Here is a 21,045-nt window from a genome sequence, read left to right on the forward strand (position 1 = left end):
CTGTCCGATGTTTTCAACATCTGGTTTACCCTTGAGCATGATTCTGCTGATCGCTTTGTCTCTTGGCAGTGGGTACATTTTCTTGCTTTTTAGCATCTTGTCATTTTTGATTGAATGGCAGACATTGTGTATAGATCAGTTGTGGCTGAGGTAAATAGTATTTTTGCCTAGAAACAGGCATATTTCTTCTGTTGGGCCATTAGTAAGGGGGTTTAGTCAGTCTAGTTAGGACTTGAACTGAGTTTGGGTTTTATTGTTACCTATAATGTACTCTATCTTTAAATTCTTTAGCATTACTTTGTGTTTAGGTTGTTGGCTCTGGCATGGGTAGCACTTCTCAGTGCCCCTGTTCCACCTTCAACTGTCAGCCTTCCCCATGCACCTGTGCCACAGAGTGGTTTCTCTCCATGCTTTTAGCCATTCCGTACTTTACTAACTTCTGTTTTTGCTCTGTGTTAATTTTTTTCCTTGTGCTTTCTTTTAGTTTATTTTCTTGTACTTCTTTGTATTTTTGTTGAGCTGAATATTTAAGTTTTCTACTTTGATTGTTTCATTTTTATTTATAAGAGTATTTATGGCTATGCAGTTTCTGACAGTCATTGCTTATAGATTCTGATTATCGGTGTTTTCATTACCATTAATTTTTTAAAATTCTGTATTTTCAATGTGTACTTTACATGAGGTTGTTTTCAATTACAAGTGAAAGGGCATTTTGGATTTTTTATTTTCTTAATGATAGCTAAGTGTTCATTGGTTTTTTTGCATAGTGATCAGACAGTATTAGTTATATTTCTATTTTATGAAACTTATTACTAGTTTCTTTGTAACATAATATAGGATCAATTTTATGATGACTCACAAGTAGTTTAGAAGAAGGTATATTCTTTGTTATCAGTGTGAGATGTATGTGTGTGTTATCAGTGTGGGATGTTCGTGTGTGTGTGTGTGTGTGTGTATCCTTGAAGCTCAAGGATTTTTCTTTTATCTTTGAAGTATAATAGTTTTATATCATTATCTCAGTGTTGATCATCCATGGTTAATTTCACAATAATGTTATGGGCCCTTTCAATATGTAGATTCAAGTTTTTTGTTTGTTTCTGGAAATAGTACTGAATTACAGTTTTAAATATTAGATATGCTCAATTATTTTAGTTTTCTTGTTCTGGGCCTCCAATTATATGTATGTTATTTCTTCTTTGCCTGTTTTCCATTACTAACAGTTTTTCTCTGTCTTTCCTCCTTCTTTCTTTACCTCATTTCTGTTATCTTGGCTATTTCCTACCTTTATTCAATACTGTTTATTAAATTTTCATTTGAATCTACATTCCCCTGAGAATCTTACAATTTACTCTTAATTTCTGAAATAATTTTGCTTGTTTTTATCCTTTTATTTTATTGAGCCAAGGAAATCCTTTCTTTTTTTTTGCTTTTTATGTATTTTTTGTTTTTGCTTTTTGAATTCCTGATTCAAGGTGATTTTTCATATTTCCAATGTCTTGCTCATGTATATTTAATTAACTTTGCAATGTTGTCTTGCAAGTTATTTCTACTTCATGATTACTTTTTTTTTTTTTTTTTTTTGCGGTACGCGGGCCTCTCCCGTTGCGGAGCACAGGCTCTGGATGCGCAGACTCAGTGGCCACAGCTCATGGGCCTAGCTGCTCCGCAGCATGTGGGATCTTACCGGACCGGGGCACGAACCCATGTCCCCTGCATCGGCAGGCGGACTCTCAACCACTGCGCCACCAGGGAAGCCCCATGATTACTTTTTGAGGGAGAATTTACATCAACTAAAATATGTTGAGTCTTGCTTTCTAATTCTTATTATAATTTTGAATAACTCTTGTTTTCCATTGAATTTTTTTAAAGATGATATTTAGATTTCTAATTCAATGCTGCCCTCTTCTGCCAATTCTAAAGTCCAGTTCTTTAGTTGCGGGGGGGAGAGGGAGAGGGAGGGAGGGAGGGAGGGAGGGAGGGAGATGTGGGGAAGATGTTCCATGTCCTCTATTTTTTTGTGGGTTTTTTTTTGCTTGTTCTTTTGCAGAACCCTAAAATATTCCAATTTGTTTCTTTTATCCTTTACTATTTAATTGTCAAGGGGGTCGTTTCCCTTTCTTTTGGCCTGTTCCTCTCTCTGAAGCCATGCCTTTCAAAAACTGCTGTTTCAAATCATGTGTACTTTTAAGCACCTTTCTTGTCATCAATAATCAGATTTGTCAATAGACTTTTTTTTAGTATTTTCACACCTAAGGTGAACTTTCTCTTTCTGGCTGTGGTTTTGAGAAATTTTTGTCCACCTTTAGCTTCCATCTTCTCATTTTCTTGTAGTTTTTTCCAAACTTGTTCATCTTAAACAGCTTTTGTTAGGAGCACGAGTGACAGATCACTGGTATTTGATAATTGTTATTTCCCCAGTTATTTTGAAGTTTGGTAATTCTCTGTGTTCTAGTTATGCTGAGATTGTGGGGTTTGCTAGTTTTATTTGTTCTTCTTATTGTTCTCTCTTATTTTTACAGGATATATGCAAAATGTAGGCCTAGGTAGCTGCTGTTGTTTTCAACTCCCCAGAACTTCTCAATGTATCATTGTAGAACAACACTCCAATTTTAAAATCAAAGATTAAAAAAATATTTTAAGCTGTATAGGTAGTATACCCAAAATCATGCAGTTCATCAGTAACAGAAAATGAGAACAATAGAGTGTAGCAGTGAGAGTCCAAATGATAGGATAGGATACATGTGGTTTTAAATACAGGTTTCTACGGTGTGACCATGCATGACTTATTTAACTACTCTAACCCTTCCATATCTTCATCCAACAAATAGAGATTATAGTACTTACCTCATTGTTCTCTAATGAAAATTAAATTAGATACACTTTTAAAAGTCTGTACTACATCCTCTAATATGATATGTCTCCACAGGTATAAATGGAAGCCCCTCTTCGAAAAAAAAAAAAAGTTCTCTTTACAACTTTTTCCCAGGTTTTATAATATCCTATTGCCTGTCTAGCCAGAAAGGACTTTGACCAATGCAGTCTTAGCTTACTCCAAGAAAAAGTTAAGTTCATCCTAGCATGCGAGTATTAAATGTGACCCCAGTATTTTCCACACATCAAAAGTAATGTCTCAGAATCAGAAGGGAACGTGAGAGTCTAATCTCCCATAGCATTCCTAAACCCCTCCACAGGGTCCTCAGCAATTGGTTATTCATCTCATCTTGTGCGTCTCCAGTTGTAAACAAAATATCACTGTTTCCTAAGCAGCCTGTTTTTCATTTGTTTTGTTGTTGTATCTGTGGTTACACAGATGTCTTTTTAGTTTGTTTGTTTGTTTACTGGATATCTCCCTCCCTTAAACTTCCATCCCCTGGACCCAGTCTTCTCATCTAAAAGTCACTGTAATAATTCTTCTTCCCAGTGCACTGAGGGCCTCAGAAATAGGTCTGGCTCACAGATGTTGTGAAACCAAGTTCTCCCTTAAGCCTTTCTTCCCAGGCTATGGAGCCTTCATTGTTTTTGGTGACTGATTCTTCTCTATTTGTAGAAATAACTAGGCTTCTGCATGATTGTCCCTAAGGTGAGTTGTAGGACGTTTTTCCCTATTTACTAATTGTACCAGACCCCTGTCAGAAATGGTCATTTTGGATCTTTTCTAGATCCCAGCCCTTCCGTACAGAAGTACATCTGTGGTGGTGATTTCTGCCACAGATGCTGAAGTACATTACCTAGTTATTGGATAGAAACACGTGCCCAGCAGGGCTCAAGACGAGTAATGAAAGCTATCATTTCTGATTTTCTCTGATGCTTTCTCTTATTCAGACTTTTTCTTGGGGGGTGGGGGGTGGGTGGATAGATTCTCTCACTCTCACTCTTACTCTCCCCATTCCTGGCAGCATTTTATTGTATATGATTGAGTAGGTCAGTAATATAAACTGATAAGTTGCATAGAAACATGACGCAAATATAAAGACAGATTTCATCAAACACGTTTAGAATGGCCCCAAGTTTTAAAAGTAGTTATAAATAGACTTGTCATGGAACCTCAATTTAGCAGCAAACATGACAACAAAATAGAACACTCTAAAAACTTGTTACCTGTATATCTACCTTACCCACCATACCTATTACAATGCCCTGATTTCAAATGAATATCTTTCACCACTTTAGGTCACAGGTCATAAAATTTTCACTTAGTCAACACAATCACCAAACCCATAAAGCATGTGACATTCCTATTTCCCCAGCTCAGTCATTATCATCCACAAAATTGTAGTATTATTAGTAGCTGTGGTAATAATGATGATAGATAGCTTTTATTGAGTACTGTGTGTCCACTGGGCCAAACACTTTGTATGTGTTGTTTAATTTAATCATCATAAAAATCCTTTAAGTATTCCACAGGCAATGCCTTTTCCTAAGTTTACTATAAAATATCTCTTTCTCTTCACCAAACTTCTTGAAAGAGTCTCTACTTCATGACTTGCCTTTGCAGCCCATTAGCATGTGGCTCCTGCCCTCACCACTCTATTGAGACTCATCACCAGTAATCACCTTGTTGACCAATGCACAGGCTTCTCTTTATTTCCTATCTGGGTGGACCTTTCCTGAAGCCTTTGACATTGTTGACCACTCACTTTTTCATGCAGTTTTATAAGTGTTGTTATCTTCATTTTATAGATGAAGTTGAAGCTTCCATGGGTTGAATAACTTGCCCAAAGTTACACAGCTAGTAAGTCAAAGATTCAAGTTTGACAAATCTAGAGTTCAAGTTCTTTACCCTATTAGGCAATCCCGTATCCCCAAACTCAAACTTCATAGTTCCTTAACCAACTCTACTCCAAAGATAGTCAGTTCCACTCCACCTGGGTAAATCATCTCTGTGGCTATACTTTGTGGACTTGAGATTACAAGATCATAAACTAAAATCATGACTTACTAATCATAGCCATCCCCATGTAACCATGTCTTCTTCTTTTCTTCCTCCTCCTTCTCTTCTTCTCCTCCTCCTCTCCCTCTCCCCCCTCAATCCTTCTCTCCCTGGTCACATTGCTGCAGTCTCCATCTCAACCTCAGCACCAGACAGAGAATCACTTAGCTACCCTATTTCTGAATAGTTGCCCTCTGTTGAAAAAGGGAATTATTTCGGGAACATCTTCAGTGCTCTTAATTCTTGTATTCCCATCCATTCCCTTTGCCTCTTTCCCTAAGTCCAGCACTCCACTTCTGTCCCTTCATTCTCAACATATGGAACCTTTTACTTCTTTCATAGAAGCCACAAACATATGAAACAGTATGGTTTCCTCCCTTCTTCCTCCCAACTTATTTTTACTCATAATCTTCCCACATCTACACCTCAAAGTTAGTTGCACATTAGAATCATATGAGAAAATTTAAAATTCTCAATACCCAGCTGGAACTCTAGACAAAATAAATCAGCATCTCTTGGGGGTGGGACAGGCATTGATAATATTTAAGGCTCCTCAGTTGATTCCAATGAACAGTGAAGTTCAAGTGGACCACTGCTCTAATCTCAAATATTCCTAGAGCAACTTCCCAAACCTACCTGATCCCCAGGTCCCTCTGGTGGAAACACTAATTTAGGAAGTCTGTATTGGGGCCCAGGAATATAGTTTAACAAGTATCCCACAGGTAATTCTTGTTTGCAGGTTAATTTAGGAAACATTATCCCAGATTTTCTGTATCTCCTCTCTAATATTTTCACACTCTATCAGCTTTTCTTCTGACCTCAGATATCTAAGTATGCCTCATTCTTAAATGTCTTTTCTCTGCTGTATATTTTTCTAAAGTTACTACCATACCTCTCATCTTTGTTTATCATCAAAAGTCTTGACAGTGGCTCCCATTGAGTCCCCATGAAGGATAATCTGTCTCTTATCCATACTACTCTTCTTACCCAGGGTTGCCAACAATTAGCCCAAACTTTTCGGTTCTGTTTGGGTTTTTAACTAAATTCATTTTCCTGTAGCTTTTGCTGTTAACCACCCCTCCCTTCCCCTCCCCTCCAGAAACATTATTCTCTCTTGATTTTCCTCCTACTTCTCTGACCAGTCTTTCTCTGTCTCTTTCCCTGTTCTCCCTGTAAGTACTTAAGTGCTTTTCATAGAATTCTACTTTTCTCCCTCTTCTCCCCAGACACATTTGGCGGGGGGCGGGGGGTGGGGGGCGGTGTGTTCTCATCCATTTCTATGGCTTCAAGAAGAGCTACATACTGACAAGTCTCAAATTATATCTTCAATTCTAAACTCTGTGTCATTATATTCAACAAGCTACCAGTTAGCATGTAGGTGTTTCTAATTCATCATGCCCCAAAGTAAACTCAGTATCACTCTGCCTACATCATCTTTCATCTTCACTACCTCTGTTAACATCACCCTGCTTTGAATTGCCCAGCTAGAATTCTTGAAATTCTGGTGTTATTGATTGTATGTGAGTCTATATGAGCCCATGTATTATTAAATCTCCCCACACCTCACCAAAGCAAGGAATCATCTCCTGCTCACCTTAGTTCTGAACAATTTGTCCCAACCATATTTCCAGCTCTACATCCTGACCTGCACCAACTCTCATGAGCTTCTCTTACCTCAGCAATCCAATACCTCACTCTAACCTTTGGATCATCTTCCATACTTGGCTTTTAAAAGCTGTTTCCATGGTGACATTCTTGGCTATGCTCTTAGACTACATTTCTCCCTAGGCTGTGCTGCCTTAGTTGGCCCTGTGCAAATTCTCCTCAAGGTCCTACACTCCTCCAAAGCCAACCTTCTTGGAACAGATACTGGGGTAACCCTTCAGCCATACCTGCCCTATCCCTAAGAGGAGACGCTTGATAGATTGTATTTATTAAACATTTCTCATATTTTTGTCCTTCTCTCAATTCCCTGACCAATCCTAATCCAGGATTTTATTCTTTTTGCCTGGAATTATTATAATAGTCTCCGTGTAGACTTCCCTTGTGTCCACACAGCCATCTGACTGCATTATTCCCCTGCTTAGTCATTAATTGCTCTCTATTGCCTATAGATGAAAAAATCTGAATTCCTAAGCTTGCCATACAGATCCCTTCATCTTGTTCCCAGGTACCTTTCCAGTCTTTTCTACAACTACTTTGTCCCCCAAAGTCTTCTTCCCCTCTCATTTCACTTGTCTTGTTTGCTTCCTGCCCCTGCCCCCCATCTCTCTCCCTCCCTCCCTCCCTCCCTCCCTCCCTCCCTCCCTCTCTCCCTCTCTCTCTCTCTTTCTCTCTCTCTCTCACTCTCTCTCTCGCTCTCGCTCTCGCTCTCGCTCTCTCTCACACACACACACACACACACTAAACTTTGGCCACACTAAATCTGTAATGCCCTTACGCACCTAGAGTTTCTTAAATGTATAGCCCTAATGTCTCCTGTTTTCTATCATTTTCTCTGACCTCTTTTGCCCTAGGAAGAATGTATCACTTTCATTTCTGTTTTTTAAACTACAGCACCTAATGTACAATATTATATTTATGCACTCAGTTAGCGGTCTTCTTCATTACACTGCACGTTCTTCAAATGCAGGGACTATGTCTGTTCCATCTTTAACAGCTAGTTCTGTGCCTCAAGAATAGAAAGCATTCTACTAATATTAGCTGGTTAAATGGAAATGCTACAATCTTTTCGGTCAAGGGTCTGCAAACTGCAGCCAGCAGGCCAATATGGTCCCACCTGTTATTGTATATAAAGATTTTCTTGGAACACAGCCACCCCTACTCATTTACGTATTGTTTATGACTCCTCTTATGCTGTAATAGTAGAGTTCAGTAGTTGCAACAGAAATAATAAGGTCCTTAAAGCCTAAAATATTTACTCTCTGGCCCTTTACAAAAAAAAAAAAAGCAAATGATGAGCCTTGTTTTGGGTTATTGAAGAGTATACTTAGCAAATGTTAAGTGTCATTTTATATATAAAATTTTCATCCTTGATATCACTGTTCTAATTTGTTCACACTAGATCCCATGACTTTAATGCATCAAGAATCAAATGTCCCAGTAAGTTAGAAAAAAATAATAATTTCTCTCCAAGAATCTCACACTGCTCATTTCCTTCCTCAGGAGTTCTGTTCTGCCATGAGGCCCTTCTCCTATTTTGCTGAACCATTGGATGGTTTGGGAAAAAATTGCTGTGGAATCATGGTCTTAGAAGATTTAAAATAAGGCAAACTGCTTCTCCAGGGAAATATATTAAAAGATCATAAGTCAAAAATAATCAACCAGAGCCACTGGGAAGAGTCGGCTTCCCGGCTGATGCAGAGGCATATTCAGTGAGTGCCTTGTGTCCTTACACGTTGCTTTGGCAGGGTGTTAATGGGATTACCCACGCTTCATTTGGAGGAGCCTTGGCTCAGAATACATATCTGGATGGTACCTAAATACCAAAGGAGAGCTTCCTCCATCATAAACATACCTGAGCCCTTGCACAGATGTTAAAACCTTGGGTGCCTTTGTTGTGGTCCTTAATTTTGTTAATCGCCCTAGGTACAGATTGGCTGCTGTTGTCAATTTAATTCAGCTTCAGACAAAGCAACAAGGTCACTATTTTTTCCCCTTCTTTCTCTCTCTCCCTCTCCCTCTCTCTCTTTGCCAGCGAACAGGATTGAGTCCTCATGTAGCTCTAATAGGCAGCGTGGGGAATCGTTAGTCCACCTCAACGCCCTGACTGATGGGCACTTCACTTCAATCATCTGCCTGAGCAGTATGGCCCAGTACTATTGACACTGTGTCAGCTGCGAGAGAAAATGCCTTAATCGGCCTTGACACCCTCTGCATTGATTTGACAAGTTGCTGTAATGACCTTCTTGTTTCTCTGAAGGATTACTATTTACTCGGGAGGTGCTGCTGACTAAATGTACTTCATTGTCATGGAAACGCTGATGGTGGATGCTGCCTCCCCACCAGGCCTGGGTGGAGGGTGACATTGATAGGAGACTCTGAATATTTCAATGAACTGGTCTGTCCCCATAGTACTAATTCCAGCCCATTAATCAGACCTACTCTGAAGAGCCAACTGGAATTAGGGACCAGCCTTGTCAGGTCCCCTGTAAAAGACAGTTTGCTGTAAAACTCATTATTTTCCCAAAATTCATGTTGAGGTTTTCCTTGAAGTGAGAAGGCACTGTTCATTGTGGCCACCTCCTGAGTGCACCTGGAAATTATTATCATTTACATATTATTGAAGGAAGTTGCTTTCTCCTTCACAGACTCACCCTTGCATTAGAAGAAGGGATAAGAATGGAAGGAAAGAAAACACTTTGAACACCTACCATGTTACTGGCAATGTGTCAGCAGTTACATTTATGAATAAGAATTGCTCTATAAATGGTAGGTTTTGTTATTATTTTATTTCACTGATTCTAAGATAGACAATTTGCCCATCCTAACATTTCTGAAATCAGGCACCTCATAAATCAATCTCAGTGTACATTTGTTGTCAGCCAGATGGCACTTGTGACACAGTTGGGAGAAAACGTTCCATTGACATTTTCTAGTAAGAATGAAAAACAACAGCATCAAAGTGTCTTAGATTCAATATTGAAGATTTTTGCAGTGAGTTCTTTATACAATACTTCTTTGAATTCTTAACAAATCTTGTGCAATTGCATGTTGCGTTTGGCTACAAGTAACAGAACCCTCTCTACAGAGGACTAACCACAAATGGATTTTTTTATCAAATAACAAGAAATCTAGAAGTAAGAGTTTGTTGGCATTGTCTCAGCAACTCAAGGATGTCAGAGCCAAGGTCTCAGCAATTCTCTTTGTCTTTTCCTCATGGGCCCAAGATAGCTGCTGAAGTTGAAGACATAACATCCTAATTGCAGATAGAAAGAAGGAATAAGACAAATAATATAGCTCTCAGCTGTATCAGCCTCCTTTAAAAGGATTCCTGTACATCACTTTTAACCATTTCCACTTATATCTCATCTACCACTTCTATCTGCAAGGAAGCCTGGGTCTTTTAAAAATCATGCATGTTGCCAGCCCTCCCAAAACTGGGACTGTGTCACTAAGGAAGGAGAGCAGGACATATATTGAATAGGCAACTCTGACGTATCCTATGAACAAGATATTACTATATGCCCATTGTACAGATCGTGAAATTGAAGCTTAAAGAGGTTAAGTGATTGAAGCCTCACAACTGTGCCAGGAAATAAATATTCTTATTCCGATACTACAGATAAAGGATAAGCCAAGTTTAGAGATGAGGGAACTTGCCCTGATCATCACAAGTCTGTTTTATCCTAGAACTTTGGCACCATGTACTACACCACAGGTCATTCTAGAGAAGGCTTAGATTCAATGGCAAGACAATTTGAAGATGGAAAGAGGAACTGGGCTAGGAAACACGGTTGAAAGGATGTTTTCCTTCTTCCAGTGATCCAGCCAGTGGTCATGAGCAGAATCCATTTTTTGGATGTGTGTGATTTGTTTCATGTTTATTAAGTGAGCACAGAATGTCTGGCTGCTTTTCCAAGACTCTTGAATGGAGACCATCTGCCCATTTTTACTGCTTCTTTTAAGGCTTATTGGCCAGGCAAGTGTTTTGTCTCTTGGGCTCTTGTTGACTCCTGACTTCCCTGGAAAGTCCTGAGCAATGTCATCTGTGATTTAAAGGAGGCTTAGGAGAGAGAAAGAAAAGAAGTTGACACCTGGGTGGAGGGTAAAGGACTGTAGAGTCTTGAGTGTGGTCAAATAAGGAGAGATGACCATCTGAGGTGATCTGAGTCAAGGCACCTGGGTAGGTAAGTTGGAGAGGTGGTTTCTACTTCTAATTCCCCTTTTCTATGAAAGCTATTCTTCCCACCCCACCCCCCAACACACAACCATTACATGTGTTTCCGATGGGGCTGTTAATCATGGAATCCCACTTAGCCCCCTGCCCTAAGCTGGGCTCAAGTCTCCAGGCTAGACCCAAAGTGTAAACAAATCCAGGGATTAGTCCAGTGACTGGCAATGTGAACCTAGTAGAGCCATTCAGAAATCTCGCTGAGATTCTAAGTCTTGACACTGAAAGAATGTCCCTATTCTTTTTGATGATGAGCTACTAGTATAAGGGTCTGGGGATGCTAACAACCATCTTTCTCACCACCTGGAAAGAACTTATCTGAGAATGATATAATCATACACTGGGGAGTGAACCCCGACATGTCGAGATAGCCAGAGCCCTGACAACATCATTTGAACACCTGCATCTAGCATCACTTAAAGTTATATATCTATGACCTATTTCAAACTAGGTTAAACAAAGCAACAGCAACAAAAGAACAACAGCAAAGAAATCCATTGGCTGGTGTAACTGGAAAGACTCTATCACTTTTGATAACAGTGATCCCGACTAATACTCAAGGAATGAGGCACCCTTCCAAAAAAGCCAAGGCACAGCCAACTAAAAAGTTTAAAGGAACATAAGCAAGGCAGTTATCCAGGCCTGTTTGGAGGACAAGTAAGGAATGAGTTGAGAAGAATGCCTCAAAACTGAGTTTGAGAACGTGGAAGATGAGATATAACTTTTCTTCACACAGTGAGTGTATATATTCAAGTATATATATGAATACATATACACACACACCCCTATATTTGTATATACACATATGCATATGCACACACATACACATATATACCCTGTAGTAACCCATGGGTGTATGTGTGCATGTGCAGGTGTATCTATGTGTATACACTGTTATTTTTCAGATCTATTTAAGGGCTACTGTGATTGAATTTGTAGTGCTTATAGACAAATGTGAATTTTCTCCAAGGTCCTTTTTGTCATTTTCTAAAGCAACAAATAAAAAATTGTTCCTACCCCAGTCACGAAAAGGTCAGTGAATTTTTTGGTGTTTTGCTATGGTCTAGTGGCTATCTGAAAACTCTCCCCATCTCTTCCCCCAGAAAGAGCTTCAGAAAAACAAAAGCTGATGCAGTGTCCCTAGTTCTTAAACCTCCTCCTCCAGACTCTTTCCTTTAATGGGTTTAAAAACTCAATAATAACTATGCATATCGGACCAGAATCAATTGTGTCATCCTCGTTTAAGTTTTCCACTATTTTTCTAACATCTTTATTGCAGTATAATTGCTTTACAGTGGTGTGTTAGTTTCTGCTGTATAACAGGGTGAATCAGCTACACATATACAAATATCCCCATATCCCCTCCCTCTTGCATCTCCCTCCCACCCTCCCTATCCCAGCCCCCTAGGTGGTCACAAAGCACTGAGCTGATCTCCCTGTGCTATGTGGCTGCTTCCCACTAGCTATCTATTTTACATTTGGTAGTGTATATATGTCCATGCCACTCTCTCACTTCGTCCCAGCTTACCCTTCCCCCTCCCCATGTCCTCAAGTCCATTCTCTACATCTGCATCTTTTTCCTGTCCTGCCCCTACATTTTTCAGAACCTTTTTTTTTTTCAGATCCCATATATGTGTTAGCATACGGTATTGCTTTTTCTATTTCTGACTTACTTCACTCTGTATGACAGACTCTAGGTCCATCCAACTCACTACAAATAACTCAATTTCGTTTCTTTTTATGGCTGAGTAATATTCCATTGTATATATGTGCCACATCTTTATCCATTCATCTGTCAGTGGGCACTTAGGTTGCTTCCATGTCCTGGCTATTGTAAATAGAGCTGCAGTGAACATTGTGGTACATGACTCTTTTTGAATAATGGTTTTCTCATGGTATATGCCCAGTAGTGGGATTGTTGGGTCGTATGGTAGTTCTATTTTTAGTTTCTTAAGGAACCTCCATACTATTCTGAATAGTGGCTGTATCAATTTACATTCCCACCAACAGTGTAAGAGGGTTCCCTTTTCTCCACACCCTCTCTAGCATTTATTGTTTGTAGATTTTTTGATGATGGCCATTCTGACCGGTGTGAGATGATATCTCATTGTAGTTTTGATTTGCATTTGTCTAATGATTAATGATGTTGAGCATCCTTTCATTGTAGTTTTGATTTGCATTTCTCTAATGATTAATGATGTTGAGCATCCTTTCATGTGTTTGTTGGCAATCTGTATATCTTCTTTAGAGATATGTCTATTTAGGTCTTCCGCCCATTTTTGGATTGGGTTGTTTGTTATATTGATACTGAGCTGCATGTGCTGCTTGTAAAATTTGGAGATTAATACTTTGTCAGTTGCTTCATTTGCAAATATTTTCTCCCATTCTGAGGGTTGTCTTTTGGTCTTGTTTATGGTTTCCTTTGCTGTGCAAAAGCTTTTAAGTTTCATTAGTTCCCATTTGTTTATTTTTGTTTTTAATTCCATTTCTCTAGGACATAGGTCCAAAAGGATCTTGCTGTGATTTATGTCATAGAGTGTTCTGCCTATGTTTTCCTCTAAGAGTTTGGTACTGTCTGACCTTACATTTAGGTCTTTAATCCATTTTGAGTTTATTTTTGTGTATGGTGTCAGGGAGTGTTCTAATTTCATTCTTTTACATGTAGCTGTCCAGTTGTCCCAGCACCACTTATTGACGAGGCTGTCTTTTCTCCATTGTATAGTCTTGCCTCCTTTAGCACAAATAAGGTGACCATATGTGTGTGGGTTTATCTCTGGGCTTTCTATCCTGTTCCATTGATCTATATTTCTGTTTTTTGTGCCAGTACCATACTGTCTTGATTACTGTAGCTCTGTACTACAGTGTGAAGTCAGGGAGCCTGATTCCTCCAGCTCCGTTTTTCTTTCTCAAGATTGCTTTGGCTATTTGGGGTCTTTTGTGTTTCCATACAGATTCTGAAATTTTTGGTTCTACTTCTGTGAATAATACCAGTGGTAGTTTGATAGGGATCACATTGAATCTGTAGATTGCTTTGGGTAGTAGAGTCATTTTAACAATGTTGATTCTTCCAATCCAAGAACATGGTATATCTCTCCATCTGTTTCTATCATCTTTCATTTCTTTCATCAGTGTCTTATAGTTTTCTGCATACAGGTCTTTTGTCTCCTTATGTAGGTTTATTCCTCGGTATTTTATTCTTTTTATTGCAATGGTAAATGGGAGTGTCTCCTTAATTTCTCTTTCAGATTTTTCATCATTAGTGTATAGGAATGCAAGAGATTTCTGTGCATTAATTTTGTATCCTGCTACTTTACCAAATTCATTGATTAGTTCTCGTAGTTTTCTGGTAGCTTCTTTAGGATTCTCTATGTATAGTATCATGTCATCTGACAGTGAGAGCTTTACTTCTTCTTTTCTGATTTGGACTCTTTTATTTCTTTTACTTCTCTGATTGCCATGGGTAAAACTTCCAAAACTATGTTGAATAATAGTGGTGAGAGTGGACAAACTTGTCTTGTTCCTGATCTTAGAGGAAATGGTTTCAGTTTTTCACCATTGAGAACGATGTTGGCTGTGGGTTTGTTATATATGGCCTTTATTATGTAGAGGTAAGTTCCCTCTCTGCCTACTTTCTGGAGGGTTTTTATCATAAATGGGTGTTGAATTCTGTCAGAAGCTTTTTCTGCATCTATTGAGTTGATCATATGGTTTTTCTCCTTCAATTTGTTAATATGGTTTATCACATTGATTAATTTATGTATATTGAAGACCCCTTGCATTCCTGGGATAGACCCCACTTGATCATGGTGTATGATCCTTTTAATGTGCTGTTGGATTCTGTTTGCTAGTATTTTGTTGAGGATTTTTGCATCTATGTTCATCGGTGATATTGGCCTGTAGTTTTCTTTGTTTGTGACATCTTTGTCTGGTTTTGGTATCAGGGTGATGTTGGCCTCGTAGAATGAGTTTGGGAGTGTTCCTCCCTCTGCTATATTTTGGAAGAGTTTGAGAAGGATAGGTGTTAGCTCTTCTCTAAATGTTTGATAGAATTCGCCTGTGAAGCCATCTGGTGCTGGGATTTTGTTTGTTGGAAGATTTTTAATCACAGTCTCAATTTCAGTGCTTGTGATTGGTCTGTTTATATTTTCTATTTCTTCCTGCTTCAGTCTAGGAAGATTGTGCTTTTCTAAGAATTTGTCCGTTTCTTCCAGGTGGTCCATTTTATTGGCATAGAATTGCTTATAGCAATCTCTCATGATCCTTTGTATTTCTGAAGTCAGTTGTTACTTCTCCTTTTTCATTTCTAATTCTATTGATTTGAGTCTTCTCCCTTTTTTTCTTGATGAGTCTGGCTAATGGTTTATCAATTTTGTTTATCTTCTCAAAGGACCAGCTTTTAGTTTTATTGATCTTTGCTATCGTTTCCTTCATTTCTTTTTCATTTCTTTCTGATCTGATCTTTATGATTTCTTTACTTCTGCTAACCATGGGGTTTTTTGTTCTTCTTTCTCTAATTGCTTTAGGTGTAAATTTAGGTCGTTTATTTGAGATGTTTCTTATTTCTTGAGGTGGGATTGTATTGCTATAGACGTCCCTCTTAGAACTGCTTTTGCTGCATCCCATAGGCTTTGGCTTATCGTGTTTTCCTTGTCATTTGTTTCTAGGTTTTTGTGATTTTCTCTTTGATTTCTTCAGTGACCTCTTGTTTAATTAGTAGTGTATTGTTTAGCCTCCATGTGTTTGTATTTTTTACAGATTTTTTTCCTGTAATTGATATCTAGTCTCATAGTGTTGTGGTCAGAAAATATACTTGATACGATTTCAGTTTTCTTAAATATACCAAGGTTTGATTTATGACACAGGACATGATCTATCCTGGAGAATGTTCCACGTGCACTTGAGAAGAAAGTGTATTCTGTTGTTTTTGGATGGAATGTCCTATAAATATCAATTAAGTACATCTTGTTTAATGTATCATTTAAAACTGTGTTTCCTTCTTTATTTTCATTTTGGGTGATCTGTCCATTGGCGAAAGTGGGGTGTTAAAATCCCCTGCTATGATTGTGTGACTGTCGATTTCCCCTTTTATGGCTGTTAGCATTTGCCTTATGTATTGAGGTGCTCCTATGTTGGGTGCATAAATATTTACAATTTTTATATCTTCTTCTTGGATTGATCCCTTGATCATTATGTAGTGTCCTTCTTTGTCTCTTGTAATAGTCTTTATTTTAAAGTCTGTTTTGTCTGATATGAGAATTGCTACTCCAGCTTTCTTTTTTTTTTTCTTTGCTGTACGCGGGCCTCTCACTGCTGTGGCCTCTCCCGTTGCGGAGCACAGGCTCCGGACGCACAGGCTCAGTGGCCATGGCTCACAGGCCCAGCCGCTCCACGGCATGTGGGATCTTCCCGGACCGGGGTATGAGCCCGTGTCTCCTGCATCAGCAGGCGGACTCTCAACCACTGCGCCAGCAAAGAAGCCCCTCCAGCTTTCTTTTGATTTTCATTTGTATGGAATATCTTTTTCCATCCCCTCACTTTCAGTCTGTATGTGTCCCTCAGTCTGACATGGGTCTCTTGTAGACAGCATATATACGGATCTTGTTTTTGTATCCATTCAGCCAGTCTGTGTCTTTTGGTGGGAGCATTTAATCCATTTACATTTAAGGTAGTTATCAATAGGTATGTTCCTCTTACCATTTTCTTAATTGTTTTGGGTTTGTTATTGTAGGTCTTTTCCTTCTCTTGTGTTTCCTGCCTAGAGAAGTTCCTCTAGTATATATTGTAAAGCTGGTTTGGTGGTGCTGAATTCTCTTAGCTTTTGCTTGTCTGTTAAGGTTTTAATTCTCCATCGAATCTGAATGACATCCTTGCTAGGTAGAGTAATCTTGGTTGTAGGTTTTTCCCTTTCATCACTTTAAATATGTCTTGCCACTCCCCTCTGGCTTGCCGAGTTTCTGCTGAGAGGTCAGCTGTTAACCTTATGGGGATTCCCTTGCATGTTATTTCTCCCTTGCTGCTTTTAATGTTTTTTCTTTGTATTTAATTCTTGATAGTTTGATTAATATGTGTCTTGGCATTTTCTCCTTGGATTTATCCTGTATGGGATTCTCTGTGCTTCCTGGACTTGATTGCCTATTTCCTTTCCCATATTAGGGAAGTTTTCAACTATAATCCTTCACATATTTTCTCAGTCCCTTTCTTTTCTCTTCTTCCTCTGGGACCCCTATAATTCGCATGTTGGTGTGCTTAATGTTTTCCCAGAGGTCTCTGAGACTGTCCTCAATTCTTTTCATTCTTTTTTCTTTATTCTGCTCTGTGGTAGTTATTTCTACTATTTTATCTTCCAGGTCACTTATGCATTCTTCTGCCTCAGTTTTTCTGCTATTGACTCCTTGTAGAGAATTTTTAATTTCATTTTTTGTGCTGTTCATTATTTGTTTGCTCTTTAGTTCTTCTAGGTCCTTGTTAAACGTTTCTTGTATTTTCTCCATTCTGTATCCAAGATTTTGTATCATCTTTACTCTCAATACTCTGAATTCTTTTTCAGGTAGACTGCCTATTTCCTCTTCATTTGTTTGGTCTGGTGGGTTTTTACCTTGCTCCTTCATCTGCTGTGTGTTTCTCTGTCTTATTTTGCTTAACCTACTGTGTTTGGGATCTCCTTTTCACAGGCTGCAGTTTCGTATTTCCTGTTGTTTTTGGTCTCTGCCCCCAGTGGGTGAGGTTGATTCAGTGGGTTGTGTAGGCTTCCTGGTGGAGGGGACTGGTGTCTGTGTTCTGGTGGATGATGCTGGATGTTATCTTTCTGGTGGGCAGGACCGCTTCCAGTGGTGTGTTTGAGGTGTCTCTGACCTTATTATGATTTTAGGCAGCCTCTCTGCCAGTAGGTGGGGTGGTGTTCCTGTCTTGCTAGTTGTTTGGCCTGGGGCATCCAGAAGTGAACTTGCTGGTCATTGAGTGGAGCTGAGTCTTAGCGTTGAGTTGGAGATCTCTGGGAGAGCTTTCGCTGTTTGATATTACGTGGAGCCAGAGGTCTCTGGTAGACCAGTGTCTTGAACTTGCCTCTCCCACCTCAGAGGCAGAGGCCTGACACCTGGCCAGAGCACCAAGACCCTGTCAGCCACATGGCTCAGAAGAAAAGGGAGGAAAAAAGAAAGAAAGAAAGAAACAAAATAAATAAAATAAAGCTATTAAAATAAAAAAATTTTTTTAATTATTATAAATTTAAAAAAAAGTAATTCAAAAATAGAAAAAAAGAAAGAAGAGAGCAACCAAACCAAAAGAACAAATCCACGGGGCTTCCCTGGTGGCACAGTGTTTGAGAGTCCACCTGCCGATGCAGGGGACATGGGTTCGTGCCCCGGTCTGGGAAGATCCCACATGCCATGGAGTGGCTGGGCCCATGAGCCATGGCCGCTGAGCCTGTGTGTCCAGAGCCTGTGCTCCACAACGGGAAAGGCCACAGCAGTGAGAGGCCCACGTACTGCAAAAAAAAACAAAAAACAAAACAAAACAAACAAAAACAAATCCACCAATGATAACCAGCGCTAAATGTATACTAAAAAAAAAAAAAAAAGACGGACAGACAGAGCCCTAGGACAAATGGTAAAAGCAAAGCTACACAGACAGAATCACTCAAAGAAGCATACACATACACACTCACAAAAAGAGGAAAAGGAAAATATATATATATATATATATATATGTTTTTTTTAAAAAAAAAAAAGGAAGAGAACAACCAAGTCAATAAACAAATCTACCAATGATAATAAACTCTAAATACTAAACTAAGATAAACATAACACCAAAAACAAATTAGATGCAGAAAGCAAACCCCAAGTCTACAGTGGTTCCTAAAGTCCACCTCCTCAATTGGGATGATTCGTTGTGTATTCAAGTATTCTACAGATGCAGGGTACATCAAGTTGATTGTGGAGATTTAATCCGCTGCTCCTGAGGCTGCCTGGAGAGATTTCCCTTACTCTTCTTTGTTCATACAGCTCCCGGTGTTCAGCTTTGGATGTGGACCCGCCTCTTCATGTAGGTCGCTGAGGGCGTCTGTTCTTCGCTCAGACAGGAAGGGGTCAAAGGAGCCGCTGATGCGGGGGCTCTGGCTCACTCAGGCCGGGGGGAGGGAGGGGCACGGAGTGCGGGGCGAGCCTGCAGCGGCAGAGGCCAGCGTGACGTTGCACCAGCCTGAGGCGCGCTGTGCGTTCTCCTGGAACAGTTGTCCCTGAATCACGGGACCCTGGCAGTGGTGGGCTGCACAGCCTCCCGGGACAGCATCCCGGAAAGGGAGGTGTGGATCGTGACCTGTGCTCACACACAGGCTTCTTGGTGGCGGCAGCAGCAGCCTTAGCATCTCATGCCCGTCTCTGGGGTCTGTGCTGATAGCCGCGGCTCACGCCCGTTTCTGGAGCTCATTTAGGTGGTGCTCTGAATCTCATCTCCTCGTGCACCAGGAAACAATGGTCTCTTGTCTCTTAGGCAGGTCCAGACTTTTTCCTGGACTCCCTCCCGGCTAGCTGTGGCACACTAGCCCCCTTCAGGCTGTGTTCACGCAGCCAACCCCAGTCCTCTCCCTGGGATTTGACCTCTGAAGCCTGAGCCTCGTCTCCCAGCTCCCACCTGTGTCCCAGCAGGTGAGCAGACAAGCCTCTCGGGCTGGTGAGTGCTGGTCGGCACTGATCCTCTGTGCGGGAATCTCTCCGCTTTGCCCTCCGCACCCCTGTTGCTGTGCTCTCCTCCGTGGCTCTGAAGCTTCCCCCTTCTGCCACCCGCAGTCTCCGCCCGCGAAGGGGCTTCCTAGTGTGTGGAAACCTTTCCTTCTTCACAGCTCCCTCCCAGAGGTGCAGGTCCCGTCCCTATTCTTTGTCTCTGTTTTTTCTTTTTTCTTTTGCCCTACCCAGGTACGTGGGAAGTTTCTTGCCTTTTGGGATGTGTGAGGTCTTCTGCCAGCGTTCAGTAGGTGTTCTGTAGGAGTTGTTCCACATGTAGATGTATTTCTGATGTATTTGTGGGGAGGAGGGTGATCTCCATGTCTCACTCCTCCACCATTTTGAAGGTCTCCTCAAGTTTTTCACTATTAACATCGTGTATTTATAAATATTTTCATGGGAGGATGCATGCATATTTCATATGCCATGCTGGCTGTGCTTTCTGTACAGGTTGTCAGGAGGCAAAATACAGGCACACATGAAATGTTCCACTAGATCATATGCAAGTCAGTTAAAAATACTAAGATGACAGACTAACAGTGATTCACTGTAAAATTGCTAATAGACTGTACATTGTCTGTTATGCCCATGTTGTGTTGCCACTGAGTCAAAGGATGAAGAAAGTTAGATGTATGTGTCACTTTAAATTGAAGGCTGCTTCAATATGCTATCGAGCATAATAAAAGAATACCTATATACCATCTTCTGTTGGCCTGGTAATGTATTAAGCTAAGATACATGGGGCAGCCATCTGAAGCAGGAACTAGTGATGGCCAGAGCAGCAGTTAGCAAGCTGGGGACCTGACCTGTATCAGGTTTTGAGAGACAGAGAAAACATTAACAGCCCTGTTGATCAAGATCTGATGAGGGTTTTTTTGGTTTTGTTTTTATTTATTTATTTATTTATGGCTGTGTTGGGTCTTCGTTTCTGTGCGTGGGCTTTCTCCAGTTGCGGCGAGCGGGGACCACTCTTCATCGCGGCGCGCGGGGCTCTCACCGTTGTGACCTCTCCCGCTGCGGAGCACAAGCTCCAGACGCACAGGCTCAGTAGTTGTGGCTCACGGGCCTAGTTGCTCCACGGCATGTGGGATCCTCCCAGACCAGGGCCCGAATCCGTGTCCCCTGCATTGGCAGGCAGACTCTCAACCACTGCGCCACAAAGGAAGCCCTGATGAGGGTTTTTTTAAAAAAGTTCATTGGGTCTTGCTAACCCCACACCTAAAAGAAAGAGGCACTTTTTATATTAGCAGTAGTTGCAGTGGTTGCAGTGATTGGGAGGATTGGACCTCCTTATCCATACCTCTCCTCATGCCACCACCCCACCTATGTCATCTCAGGATAACTACCAGATGCCTTAAGGTACTCAATGAAGTGTAACTCTTGGCAGAAGGAAAAGAAAATTCAAACTGTGAATTATGTTTCAGAGCTTAAATGATGTGGGTTTGTTTTTTTTTGTTGTATGTTTTTTTTTTTGGTGTTTTGGATTTTTGTTTTGTTTTTGTTTA

At 40.3% G+C, this 21,045-nt stretch overlaps 1 long non-coding RNA gene across 1 annotated transcript in view; it reads left to right on the forward strand.

The window, feature by feature from the left end:
• The window catches only part of LOC125961098 (uncharacterized), a 63,584-nt gene that overhangs the window by 26,041 nt on the left and 16,498 nt on the right, over positions 1 to 21,045 (forward strand). The gene's annotated exons all lie outside the window — the stretch shown is intronic.

Source organism: Orcinus orca, chromosome 14 (assembly GCF_937001465.1).
Source record: "Orcinus orca chromosome 14, mOrcOrc1.1, whole genome shotgun sequence".
Lineage (NCBI taxonomy): Eukaryota > Metazoa > Chordata > Mammalia > Artiodactyla > Delphinidae > Orcinus > Orcinus orca.